The sequence below is a fragment of the Hypanus sabinus genome, chromosome 11, assembly GCF_030144855.1.
Source record: "Hypanus sabinus isolate sHypSab1 chromosome 11, sHypSab1.hap1, whole genome shotgun sequence".
Classification (NCBI taxonomy): Eukaryota; Metazoa; Chordata; class Chondrichthyes; order Myliobatiformes; family Dasyatidae; genus Hypanus; species Hypanus sabinus.
The window spans coordinates 16,546,722-16,559,881 of NC_082716.1; the positions used below are offsets into that span (position 1 = coordinate 16,546,722).

Below are 13,160 nucleotides of genomic sequence, written 5' to 3' on the forward strand. Positions count from 1 at the left end.
ACTTTACTGCTCAGGTATTCAACAATCCGGGTTCAATTTCCGCCGCCGCCCACGAAGAGTGTGGATGTTCCTTGTGAGGCCACCTACGTTCTAGGCCCAAGTGAAAGTGTGCAAGTGGGAGAGAGTGGGAGGGAGCAGTGGTTAGTACAGTGCCAACCACCCGCGTAAGGAGTTTGGGCATTCTCTCCATGACTGTATGGGTTTCTTCTGGGTGCTCCAGCGTCGTCCCACACTTCAGAGATGTTTGGTCAGGGTGAGTGGGTTGTGAGCATGCGGTGTTGGTACCAGGAGCATAGCCACTGTTCAAGTTCAAGTTTAGTTGTCAATCATACAATCAACATCGATACAGCCAAATGAAACAGCGTTACTCTGGGGTAAAATACAGAACCTACGGTCATACATAGTACAAGGCACGGATAGCACGTACTGTATAACATAGGCACAGAAAATAATAATAATATAGCCCAAGTGTCTGAGTGTTGTGTCTCGTAGGTTGATGGAACATGGACATTGTCCGCAAGAGCAAAACCGAAACAGTCTGATCATCACATACTAAATAGATGTGCAGCTGCAGATGAACACGATCCAGCTTGTCTTCCACCAAGCAAACACTGAGGGGCAGCACTGATGGCAGGGGCCAATCCCTGACCTAGCACGTATGCTGCGTCACACCGCCTCCGGTGTCTCCACCCCGCGTGGCTGCGACAGGCAACCCCAAGGCACGAGGTTCTGGTCCACACAACAACAAGACCACGCAGCTCCCCCACCGTCAGTCTCACCAATGGACCACTGAACCGAGCTTGCAGTATTCCCAATTACCAATGCCCAGTAGGGTCTTGCAACCTCAAGAAAAATGTCCAAGACAATCATTTGCAGCATTTGTTGTATCACGCACCCCCTCTGCACACTGCCTCAGATGCCCTCTACCCTGGGTGACTGAAGCAGGCTGTAATGCAATGCACAACATGTCCAGCCCCTCTGGCATTGAGCATCCTGCAAGAGGGGTATCAATGTTCGTGCAGTATCAACAATTTTGATAAAGAGCCGTATCCTGTGGTTGTAAAAGAAGATGCAAAGGACGAACAATTGTACCTCTGTTTGGACCCTGAGAGACCGATGCATCTGAATGCACTGCCATCTTACCTTAAATCCAAACTGCTACACTTTACCAGTGACATTGGCTCTCAGAACAATCCTCGCTGATTAGACCAAACAGCATTTTCCTCTGTGCTTTGATATACATGTGACAAATGGACCTAAGCTTTATCTTTCCATAGTACTCTTTGCTTCTGTATTCTCCACATTGGTTTCAAGTTTGAGAGGATTGTTTGTTCTGTGCTTCACTGCCATTCTTTGCCATGAAAGATGGATCGACTCGATTGTTTACTCCTCGGCTATCTGTTATCCTGTCTGCACTTCAACAGCCGTGTTCATCCTGTTTCCCTTCAGGCACGGACGCTGCTGCTCCGAAGACTTCTTTGCACATTGTCTCGATTTCCTGTGCAAAATTCTCCGATTATCAGCGCCATCCTGTCTCCCACAGCTCGACTCGTAACGGTGCTCAGAGCTTTGTCTGCCCCACGTTATTTCAGTCACTGTCATTGCCAGACTTCAGTTACTCGAGGAAACCTAACATCAGATCCTCCTCCTTCTGTTTCTCCCATGGTCTACTCTCCTCTCCTATCAGATTCCTTGTTCTTCAGCCCTTTATCTTTTCAACCCATCTCTTCCTAACTTCTCACTTCATCCCTTCCTTCCACATCCAGCCACATTCACCTATCACCTGCCAGCTAGTACTCTTTCCCCTCCCTCCCACACCATCTTCCCCCTTCCTTTCCAGTCCTGATGGTGTGTTTTGGCCTAAAACTTTGACTAATTATTCCTTTCCGTAATTGCCATCTGACTTGCTAAGTTCCTCCAGCATTTTGTGTGTGTTACTATGGATTTTCAGAATCAGCAGAAACTCTTGTATTTATAATATGTGACCAACCGCTTCATTGCAGAAAGTCAACAACTATTGTGTGCTCACAGCAATGCCCAATCATGTTACTATGCCAGATACACACAAGACATTTCCATGTTCACATAAAGCAGACAAGATTTCCCCCTTTAAATAACATTAAATCAAGCCAATTAATGTTACAGTTCATAGAACATAGAACATAGAATACTATGGCACATTACAGGCCCTTTGGCCCACAATGTTGTGCCGACCCTCAAACCCTGCCTCCCATATAACCCCCTACCTTAAATTCCTCCATATACCTGTCTAGTAGTCTCTTAAACTTCATTAGTGTATCTGCCTCCACCACTGACTCAGGCAGTGCATTCCACGCACAAACCACTCTCTGAGTGAAAAACCTTCCTCTAATATCCCCCTTGAACTTCCCTCCCCTTACCTTAAAGCCATGTCCTCTTGTACTGAGCAGTGGTGCCCTGGGGAAGAGGCGCTGGCTGTCCACTCTGTCTATTCCTCTTAATATCTTGTACAGCTCTATCATGTCTCCTCTCATCCTCCTTCTCTCCAAAGAGTAAAGCCCTAGCTCCCTTAATCTCTAATCATAATCCATACTCTCTAAACCAGGCAGCATCCTGGTAGATCTCCTCTGTACCCTTTCCAATGCTTCCACATCCTTCCTATAGTGAGGTGACCAGAACTGGACACAATACTCCAAGTGTGGCCTAACTAGAGTTTTATAGAGCTGCATCATTACATTGCGTCTCTTAAACTCTATTCCTCGACTTATGAAAGCTAACACCCCATAAGCTTTCTTAACTACCCTATCTAACTGTGAGGCATCTTTCAGGAATCTGTGGACATGTACCCCCAGATATCTCTGCTCCTCCACACTACTAAGTATCCTGCAAGTTCATTCCAACTTCAGGATCATATTTTGATGTGAAAGAAGTGGAATGGTTGGTTGAAATTAAGAAAAAATGCAGATGCTGAAAATCTGAAATAAAAACAAAATGTGCTGGAAACACTTAGCAGGTCAGGCAGCATTGGTGGAAAGGGAAACAGGGGAAGAGACAGATGCACTGAATATGATTGTAAGATAATTAATCTTAGGATTGTATATGGTGACATACATGTACTTCAAAAATAAATTTACTTTGAACTTTAGAGTTTACGAGTCTACAATTCTGAGAGTCTGTTGGGGTAGCCAAGGTCCCGTTGTCTGTGAGTCTGCTAGACTATCGGAGGTTGGAGCCTTGGAGGTCTGTCCTGGGGGTGAAAGACTATGTGTGTGAGTGGGTTGGTTGGTGGAAGGGAAGGAGGAAAGGGGTTTGTTTTGCTGTTTGTTGTTTAGTTTTGTTGTTCTTGTTGTTCTGTTGATCATTGTGGGTATTTTATGTTGGTGCCAGAATATGTGGTGACACGTGTGGGCTGTTCCTAACAGATCCTTAGGTTGTGTTGCTTGTTAACACAAATGATGCATTTCACTGAATGTTTCATTGTCATCATCAGCATCATCATTATGTGACATGTTGTATGACATAGGTGATCATGGTCACTCTATGAACATGATTATTCGTGGCAAATTTTTCTACAGAACTGGAAAGCATTAGTGAAAAGGGTTTCATTAGTCAGGGACCAGAAGGGAGGTTCTGTGAGTGAGTACGGGAATCCTGAACAGTACATTGCCTCCTGGATGCCAGGGTCCAGGATGTCTCAGACTGAGTCCTCAGCATTTTTAAATGGGAAGTCGAAAAGCCAGAACTTGTGGTCGATATCGGTTATCAATGGCATGGCTAAGATGAGTGACGAGTTCTGCAAAGGGACTTCAGGGAGTTACTTTACTTTATTGTCACCAAACAATTGATACTAGAGCGTACAATCATCACAGTGATATTTGTTTCTGCGCTTCATGCTCCCAGAGTACAAATCGAAGTAAATATAATAAAAATTCAAATTATAAATCATAATTAGAAAATAGAAAAAGGAAAGTAAGGCAATGCAAGTCAGGTCCAGATATTTGGAAGGTACGGCCCAGATCTGGGTCAGGATCTGTTCAGCAGTCTTATCACAGTTGGAAAGAAGCTGTTCCCAAATCTGGCTGCGTGTTGCCTTTATGGCAGTTAATTAGTTTATAATATTTTCACTTTAGTAAGTCATTTGTTAGCATTCTAGTTAAAGTTAGGATTGTTTAAAGTAAATTCGTTGACTGTGATATATCGTGGCATGCGGTGACGTCACATCTGGTTTCGCCGCGTCCTGTGGGAAAATACCGGTTTGGAGAAACGGGAAGGAGGGGGCTCACATGTGCAGGATCAGCGCGAGAAAAGTTGTCTTTCTACGCACTAGAAACATAGTGAAGCAATGCCGTAAGTTCATGAGATAGTCGATATGTTGAATTAAAATGTTAATGCTGATTCTGTTAAAAGTAATGACGGTTGATAAGGTTTATGTTTTCGTTAGTTAAAGAGTTGCGGATAGTGTGTGTTGAAGTGTATTTAAAGCAGTGAATGGCGTAGGTAGATTCTGACTGTATGCTGCACTTTAATGTAATGTAGTTGTTGTAGTTTTACTTTTGCAAGTATTTACGATGTACATGTGATATCAAGAAGGAAACAAATGCTGTACAAATTTTGTATTGTTTTATCAACAGTTTTCACCATACGTTAATGAGGAAGAGTGAACAGTAAACGGTTAATCTCACTGCGATCCTGTTTTCATTGACTACGGTTTACCTCAGTGTTTAGTTCGGCGTTCCCTTACACCCAAGCAAGAACACTACAGGCTGTATGAATCTGCAAGCTCCTGAACCTTCTCCCGGAGGGAAGAGGGCCAAAAAGTGTGTTGGCTGGGTGGGTCATGGCCTTGATTATCTTGGCAGCACTGCTCCGACAGCGTGCAGTGTAAAGTGAGTCCAAGGATGGAAGATTGGTTTGTGTGATGTGCTGGGCTATGTTCACGATCTTCTGCAGCTTCTTCCAGTCTTGGACAGGACAACTTCCATACCAGGTTGTGATGCACCCTAGAAGAATGCTTTCTGCGGTGCACCTGTAAAAATGAGTGAGGGTTTTAGGGGACAGGCCAAATTTCTTCAGTTTTCTCAGGAAGTAAAGGCGCTGGTGGGCCTTCTTAGCAGTGGACTCTGCTTGGTTAGACCAAGTCAGGTCATTTGTGATATTCACCCCAAGGAACTTAAAGCTTTTGTCCTGTTCCACCTGTGCACCACCGATGTAGATGGGGTCATGCGGTCAGCTACTCCTGAAGTCAACAACCAATTCCTTCATCTTGCTGATGTTGAGGGATGGGTTATTGTCTTCACACCATGCCACCAGGTTCTTAATTTCCTCTCTGTACTCAGACTCATCATTACCAAGATATGGCCTACAATTGCAAACTTATATAATGAGTTTGATGGAAACTGGGCTACACAATCATGGGTGTACAGTAAGTACGGCAGGGGGCTGAGTACACAGCCTTGTGGGGCACCGGTGCTCAGAGTGATTGTAGAGGAGAGGTTGTCCCCTATTTTTTACAGCTTGGGTGCTGTCTGTGAGGAAGTTGAAGATCCAGCTACAGATCTGAGTGCTAAGACCCAGGTTCCAGAGCTTAGGAATCAGTTTATTTGGAATGATGGCAGAGCTGTAGTCAATGAAAAGGAGTTTTACATATACGTCTTTATACTCCAGGTGTTCTAAGGAGGAACGTAGTGCCAGAGAGATGGCATCTGCCATTGACCTGTTGCTCCAGTAGGCGAATTGCAAAGCATTGAGGTGGACCGGTAGGTTATTGTTGATGTGTGCCATAACCAACTGCTTGAAGCACTTCATAGCAATTGATGTCAGAGCCACAGGTCGTTAGTCACTAAGTTAAGGTGCAGGACCTCCAGGGTTGTGACCTAAGGATTACTACCCATGCCACATGCTAGTGATGCTGAAAGTAGGAACATTTTACATTTTAACAAGTGGCAAAGGAGTTGGCATAGGAGGAAAGGCATAAGATTTTTGGATCATTAGGCTCTCTTCTAGAGAAGGTGAGACCTGTACAGAAGAGACGATTTCCACCTGAACTGGAAGGGGACTAATAATCCCAATGCTGCAAGGTACAGTTGAAACTAGAACTGCAGGGTGATAGGAACCAGAGTGCCAGAGCAGTTAGTGGAGAGATTGTGGAGACACATGTTGGTAATACCTCAGACAAAGTCAGGAATCAAAAGGTTGCCCACAATTCGGCTGGTGTCCTGAGCTGCATATATTTCCATGCAAGAAGTATCTTAGGAAAAGGCCTCTCCAGAGATTCTGCCTGACCTGCTGATTTCTTCCTGCATTTGGTGTGTGTTTCTCTATTTCTTAAATGGATGTTGGGCAAACATGGAGAAAAAGGGATAAGCTTACCTGGGCATCTTGGTCAGCATGGTTAGATTGAACTGCGGGGCCTGTTTCTGTGCTCTATGACTCTGCCTTTAATTAAACATTCAGCTTGACACCAGAACAAAGAGAGGAGGATTGAAACATTTTGGCTCAATTATAAAACACTGCACATACCAAGCATAGGTTACGTGGAAGAGGTGACAGTAAAACTTGGTAAAGATTGCTTAATGCCAATACTCAGGTCAAGAGTGTTCCTTGACATACAGACAAGGAGTTGGAGCTGGGGTATCTAAAAAGGATTGCCAACCTGACATGGACGGATATAGCCGAGGTCATTACTGGGTCTGAATCATTACTCAAGAGCATGATGGAAGTTCACAAGTGTGGCTCAGCAGCACCATCTCCACAGATGGGATGCTTTCCTTACTTTGCCAAGACATGGAATATCAGAGTAGGGAGGTTGTCATCAGATAGAAAACGCTACAGCATCCCATATAGGCACAATGTTGATCTTTTAACCAACTTCAAGATCATTCTAACACTTCCCTCTTACATAGGCCTCCATTTTTCTGTCATCCACATTCCTAAGAGATTCTTAAATATCCCGAGTGTATCTGTCTCTACCACCATTGCGGGCAGGATGTTCCATGCATCCGCCACTCTGTGTAAAACGACCTACCTCTGACATCCTCTAATGCTTTCCTCTAATCATGCCTTCATGTATTAGTCACTTTTACCTTGGGAAAAAGTCTCTGGCTATCCACTCGATTGTGCCCCTTATCATCTTGTACACCTCTATTTAGTTGATTTACATCCTTCTTCACTCCAGAGAGAAAATTCCTAGCTCACTTAATCTTATCTCATAGTGTATGACACATTCTCTAATCCAGGCAACATCCTGGTAAATCTTCTCTGCACCCTCTCTAAAGATTCCTCATTCTTTCTATAAGGAAGCAACTAGAACTGAACACAACACTCCAAGTGTGGTCTAACCAGGGTTTTGTAGAGCTGCAGCATTAATTTGCAGCTCTTGAATTCAACCCCCCAACTAATGAAGGCCATCCTAGGGCTGTCCACAACTTTACCCAAGGTAGTTGAAGCAGATACTCTCACAATGTTTAACAAAGGCTGCAGCCCAAATGTAATAAATGGGTTCCTGGTGATCAGCATGGATATGATCGCTGACCAACACCTCCAACACCTAATCCCCACACCACCACTATTTTATCATTTCCTGTTAGGGTCACCTCATATACAGACGCTACTGTGCCAAGCGTCACTTTATGCACATACAATCAATCTATGTATGTTAACTACCTTATTGTGTTTTTTATTATTTTATTCTTTATTTTATTGTATTTTTTTGTGCTGCATCTGATATGGAGTACCAATTATTTCATCCTCTATAATATCTTCAAGGAGCCATGCCTCAAAAAGGTGGCATCCATCATTAAGGGCTCCCATCACCCAGGACATGTCCTCTTTTCATTGCTACCATCGTGGAGGAGGTACAGAAGCAATTCAGGGACAGCTTCTTCCCCTCTGCCATCAGATTTCTGAATGGACATTGAATGCATGAGCACTACCTCAGTATTTTATTTGCACTACTTACATAATTTAACTATCTTATATATACTTACTGTAATTTACAATTTTTATTATTATGTATTATATCGTGCAAATACTGCAAAAACAACAAATTTCATAATATATGCCGGTGATAATAAACCTGATTCTGATTTATGTTTGTGTTCTGGAAATGACATTAAACAATCTTGAATCTTGAAGGAAATATTTTTATACTCTAAGACGAGTTAACTTTCATCTCATGTACTGGATACAGGTCTTGTCCTACATTATAGCAAAAATATTGTATGACTGCACAGGAGAGGATGCAACGATTTACATGGATAATTCTAGGACTGGAAGGTCGTAGCTGTGAGAGAAGATTGGAATATTTGGGGTTATTTTCTTTTGGAAAGAGACTGAAGGGAGCTCTAAGTTTGAGCCTTTTAAACTGTCACGGTGTCAAAACTGAAAGGAATAGATTCAAAGTAATAAGGACTAGAAGGCAAAAGGGCACTTTTCTCCACTCAGAGGTTGATACAGTCTGTAACTCACTGCCTAACAGAAGAAAGAAGCTAAACCCTCATTACATTCAAACAGGAGTATGTTAACAGGGTGCCTAATTCATAGTGTCCTCAAACTGATCCTTTATTCCCAGTTGAGGAAAACTCAGCAAGCCCATAAGAGCGTAAGACATAAAGGCAGAGTTAGTCTATTCCATCATTCCACCATGGCCAATTTATTGTCTCTCTTAAACTCATTCTCCTTCCTTCTCCTTGTAATCGTTGATGCCCAGAATAATCAAAAACATGTCCACTTTAAAATATACTCAATGACTCAGGCTCTACAGATATCCATTACAATGAATCCCTCAGATACACCACCCTCTGTCTAAAGAAATTCCTACTCACCTCTGTTCTAAATGGATGCCCCTCAATTCTGAGGCTATGCCCTCTGGTCCTAGTCTCAGTCACTATAGGAAACATCCTCTTCAATTCCACTCTATCTAGGCCTTTCAATTTTTGAAATGTTTCAATGAGATCTGCCCTCACTCTTCTAACCTCCAGTGAGTACAGACCCAGAGCCATAAACACTCCTAACATATTAACCCTTTCATTCTTGGAATCATTCTCCAATGGACCCTCTCCAATGCCAGTACATCTTTTCTTAGATAAGGGGCCCAAAACTGCTCACAATACTTCAAATGTGGTCTGACCAATACCTTATAAAACCTCAGCATCATATTCTTGCTTTTGCATTCTAGTCCTCTCAAAATCTGGTTGGCTGCCTGTGATTAGGCCCCAATAGTTCCCACTCTTTGCCTCCTGCCTGTCAGCCAATCTATCCAAGATGGTATTTTTCCTGTAATACCGGGCTGTTATCTTGTTAAGTAGCTTTATGTGCGGCACCTTGTCCAAGGCCTTCTGAAAATCCAAATTAACAACATCCCTGATTCTCCTTTGTCTATCTTTCCTGTTATTTTCTCAAAGAATTCCATCAGATTTGTCAGGCAAGATTTCTCTGAAAGAAATCATACTAACTTTGGCCTACTTTATCATGTGCCTCCAAATACTCTGAAACTTTGTCCTTAATAATCAACTCCAACATCCGCCAATCACTGCAGTAATACTAACTGGCCTACAGTTTCCTTTCTTCTCCCTTCCCCCCTTCTTAAAGAGTGGAGTGACATTTGCAATTTTCCACTCCTTAGGAATCATTCCAGAATCCAGTGATTCTTGAAAGATCATTACTAATGCATCCACAATCTGTTCAGCTACCTCTTTCAGAACCCTGGGGTGTAGTCCATCTGGTCCAGGTGACTTATCTACCTTCAGACCTTTCAGCTTCATGAGCACTTTCTCATTAGTAATAGCAACTGCACACACTTCTGCCCCCTGACATTCTCGAATTTCTGGCATACTGCTAGTGTCTTTCCACAGTGAAGACTGATGCAAAATATTTAATGTTCTTCTGCCTTTTCTTTGCCCGCCTCTCCCCGCCCCCAGTCTGACATCCACACTCACCACCTTTTTTGTTTTTGTATGTTTGTCGCAGGAAAGTAGTATCCATCATAAGGGTCCCCCCCCCCCCACACACAACGCAGCACACGTTTTTTCTCACTGCTGTCATCAAAAGGAACAGAAGCCTCCTGACTTACACCACCAGGTTCAGGAACTGTACTTACCCCCCCCCCCCCCCCACCAAACATCAGGCTCCTGAACCAGAGGGGTAGCTTCATTTAATTTTACTTGCCCCATCATTGAAATGAAATGTCCACAACCTATGGATTCACTCTTCATCTCATGTCCTTGATATTTATTGCTTATTTATTTATTATTATTTCTTTCTTTTTGTATTTGAACAGTTTGTTGTCTTGCACACTGGGTGAATGCTCAAGGTAGAGCAGTCTTTCATTGGTTCTATTATGGTTATTATTCTATAATGGATTAAATGAGTATGCCCACAAGAAAATGAATCTTAGGGTTGTATACAGTAACATATATGTAATTTGATAATAAATTTATTCAGAACTTTGAAAAAACTTCTTGTATCCTCTTTTATATTATAGGCTATTTCATCTTTTCTCTCCTTATGGCTTTTTAGTTGCCCTCTGTTGGTTTTTAAAAGTTTCCCAATTCTCTAATTTCCCACTAATTTTTGCTGTATTATATGCTCTCTTTTTGCTTATATACTGTCTTTAACTTCCTTGTCAGCCACATTTGCCTCACCCTTCCTTTATAATAGTTCATCTCCTTCCGAACTGCCTCCAGAAACTCCAGCCATTTCTGTTCTGCCATCATGCAGAACCTGGTAGTGGCCCCTTACAATCTGCATGTGCCAGCTTTTCTCTCATGCCTCTGTAATTCCCTTTACTCTGACTTTAGCTTCACCCTCTCAAACACAGGGTGATTTCGATCACATTAAGATTACTCCTCTTAAGGGGTTCTTTACCTTAATCTCCCTAAGCAAATCCGGTTCATTACACAACAACACCCAATCCAGAATTACCTTCCCCCTAGTGGTCTCAACTACAAGCTGCTCTATAAACCAAACTTCTAGGCATTCTAGAAATTCATTCTCTTAGGGTCCAGCACCAACCTCATTTTACCAATCTGTTTACATATTGAAATCCACAATGACTAGCGTAATATTTGCTTTTTATATGCCTTTTCTAGCTCCACTTGTAATTTATATCCTATATCCTGGCTACTGCTTAGCCTGTATATACAGTAACTCCCATCTGGGTCTTTTTACACTCGCAGTTTCTGAACTCAACTGATAAAGATTCTACATCTTACGATCCTGCTCCATCCTTTTCAAAGGATTTGATTTCATTTATTGACAGCAGAGCCGTGCCACCCATTCAGCCTACCTGCCTGTCATTTTGATACAATAAGTATCCTTGGATATTAAGGTTCCAACTATGATCTTCTTTCAGCCATGATTCAGTGAAGCCCACAATGTCATACCTGCCAATCTCTAACGGTGCTACAAAATATTCTACCTTATTCACGCACTCAAATAAGACCATAAGAGGATAAGACATAGGAGCAGAATTAGGCCATTCAGCCCATCGAGTCTGCTCCGCCATTTCATCATGGCTGATCCCAGATCCCACTCAGCCCCATACACCTGTACATACAATAATTCCTCTTCCTCCTTACCTCTGTTCTAGAGGGTTGCCCCTCAATTCTGAGGCTGTCCCCTTTAGTTCTGGATACCCCTACCATAGGAAACATCCTCTCCACATCCACCCTATCTAGTTCTTCAGTCCTGAAATAGTCACATCAACCTTTTTGATTTTGCTCCCATGTTACACTTCACTGACAGTAATTTTGCCCTGTCATCAGCCTGTCCTCCCTCACAGTCTCACTGCACAACATATCGACTTGTATACCAACTGTCTCCTCCTCAGCCTCATCCCTCCCATTCCCACGCCCCTGCCAAATTAGTTTAAGCCTTCCTGAGCATCGTTAGCAAACCTGCCCACAAGCATATTGGTCCCACTTAGGTTCACTTGTAACCCATCCTGTCAGCACAGGTTGTACCTTCCCCAGAAGAGATCCCACTGATCCCAAAATCTGTAACACCGCCCTCTTCACCACTTCCTCAGCCACTCATGCATCTACTAAATCTTCCTATTCCTGCCCCAGGTGGGCAAAGGAAACACTTGAAAGATAACATCAAAATCAGCTGGAAAAATTCAACATTACGTCTAAAAACTGGGAAGACTCGGCACTCAGTAGCTGCACCTGGAGGAAATCTGTTCAAGAGGGAGCTGCGCTACGTGAGAATGATCTCCACTGTGCCACAGAGAACAGGCGGCAGCTGCTAAAGGAGAGACTGAACAACCAAACAACCCACCCACTGACCACAGCCACCACTTACTCTTGTACTACTGCATCAGAATATGTGGATCCCGGATCAGCCTCTACAGCCAACTGAGTGAGGAGTCACTGACAGACACTCTCTCAGGAGAACATCATACTCGACTCGAGTGATTACACTATTATTTCTACTCATCTCCAGATCCACATTTTGCAGGGAGGATACAGATGGTGCTGGAATGATGGTTAAAATGGCTGCCTGTGTGATTCTATGATTCAAATCAATTATTGGTGATCATTATTGTTGGTTTCATAGTCAAAATTTTACCCCAATAATAACTAAATTTGTAATATGAAATGACAGCAAACATTACTTCCGGTTATATAGGAATGTTAATTTGCCTCTCGAAGTTCTCCACTTGAAACATCGAACAGACAGTGATACTGAGACAAGTGTATGGGTGTTAGGACCAGCTCCGCAGACTGGGTCTACAAGCTGGAATGTAGAAAACGCCTCAAAGGAGAAGCGGTGGTGAGCCTTACAGATGAGAATGGAGATGAGAAGAGATTTCTTTACCTAAGGGAGGTGAATCTATGCAGTTCATCGCCACCAATGGCTGTCGAGGCCAAACTATTGGGCATAATTAAAGCAGAGGTTGATAGGTTCTTAGTTACTCATGGTGACATTGGTTACCAGAAGAAGGCAAGAGAATGGGATTGAGAGGGATAATAAATCAGCCGTGATGAGATGACACAGCAGACTCAATGGGCCAAATGGGGATAAGACTCTGAAAGTTGGAGACTGACACTGAAGGCACAATTGACAATGGGCTTGGTCAAGGGTGCAGACTTCAGAGCACCCCAGAAATAAAAATCTTGCTAAGCAAAATGCTTGAATTAAAATAGATTGCATGGGATTGAGAAGTGAGATTCACAGTTGAA

General features: G+C 42.9%; 1 protein-coding gene and 1 long non-coding RNA gene across 3 annotated transcripts in view; one reads left to right on the top strand and one right to left on the bottom strand.

Moving 5' to 3' along the window:
• Positions 1 to 13,160, bottom strand: part of LOC132401721 (uncharacterized) — a 308,491-nt gene that overhangs the window by 245,316 nt on the left and 50,015 nt on the right. The window lies entirely within an intron of this gene.
• Positions 1 to 13,160, top strand: part of LOC132401722 (uncharacterized) — a 161,513-nt gene that overhangs the window by 131,960 nt on the left and 16,393 nt on the right. The window lies entirely within an intron of this gene.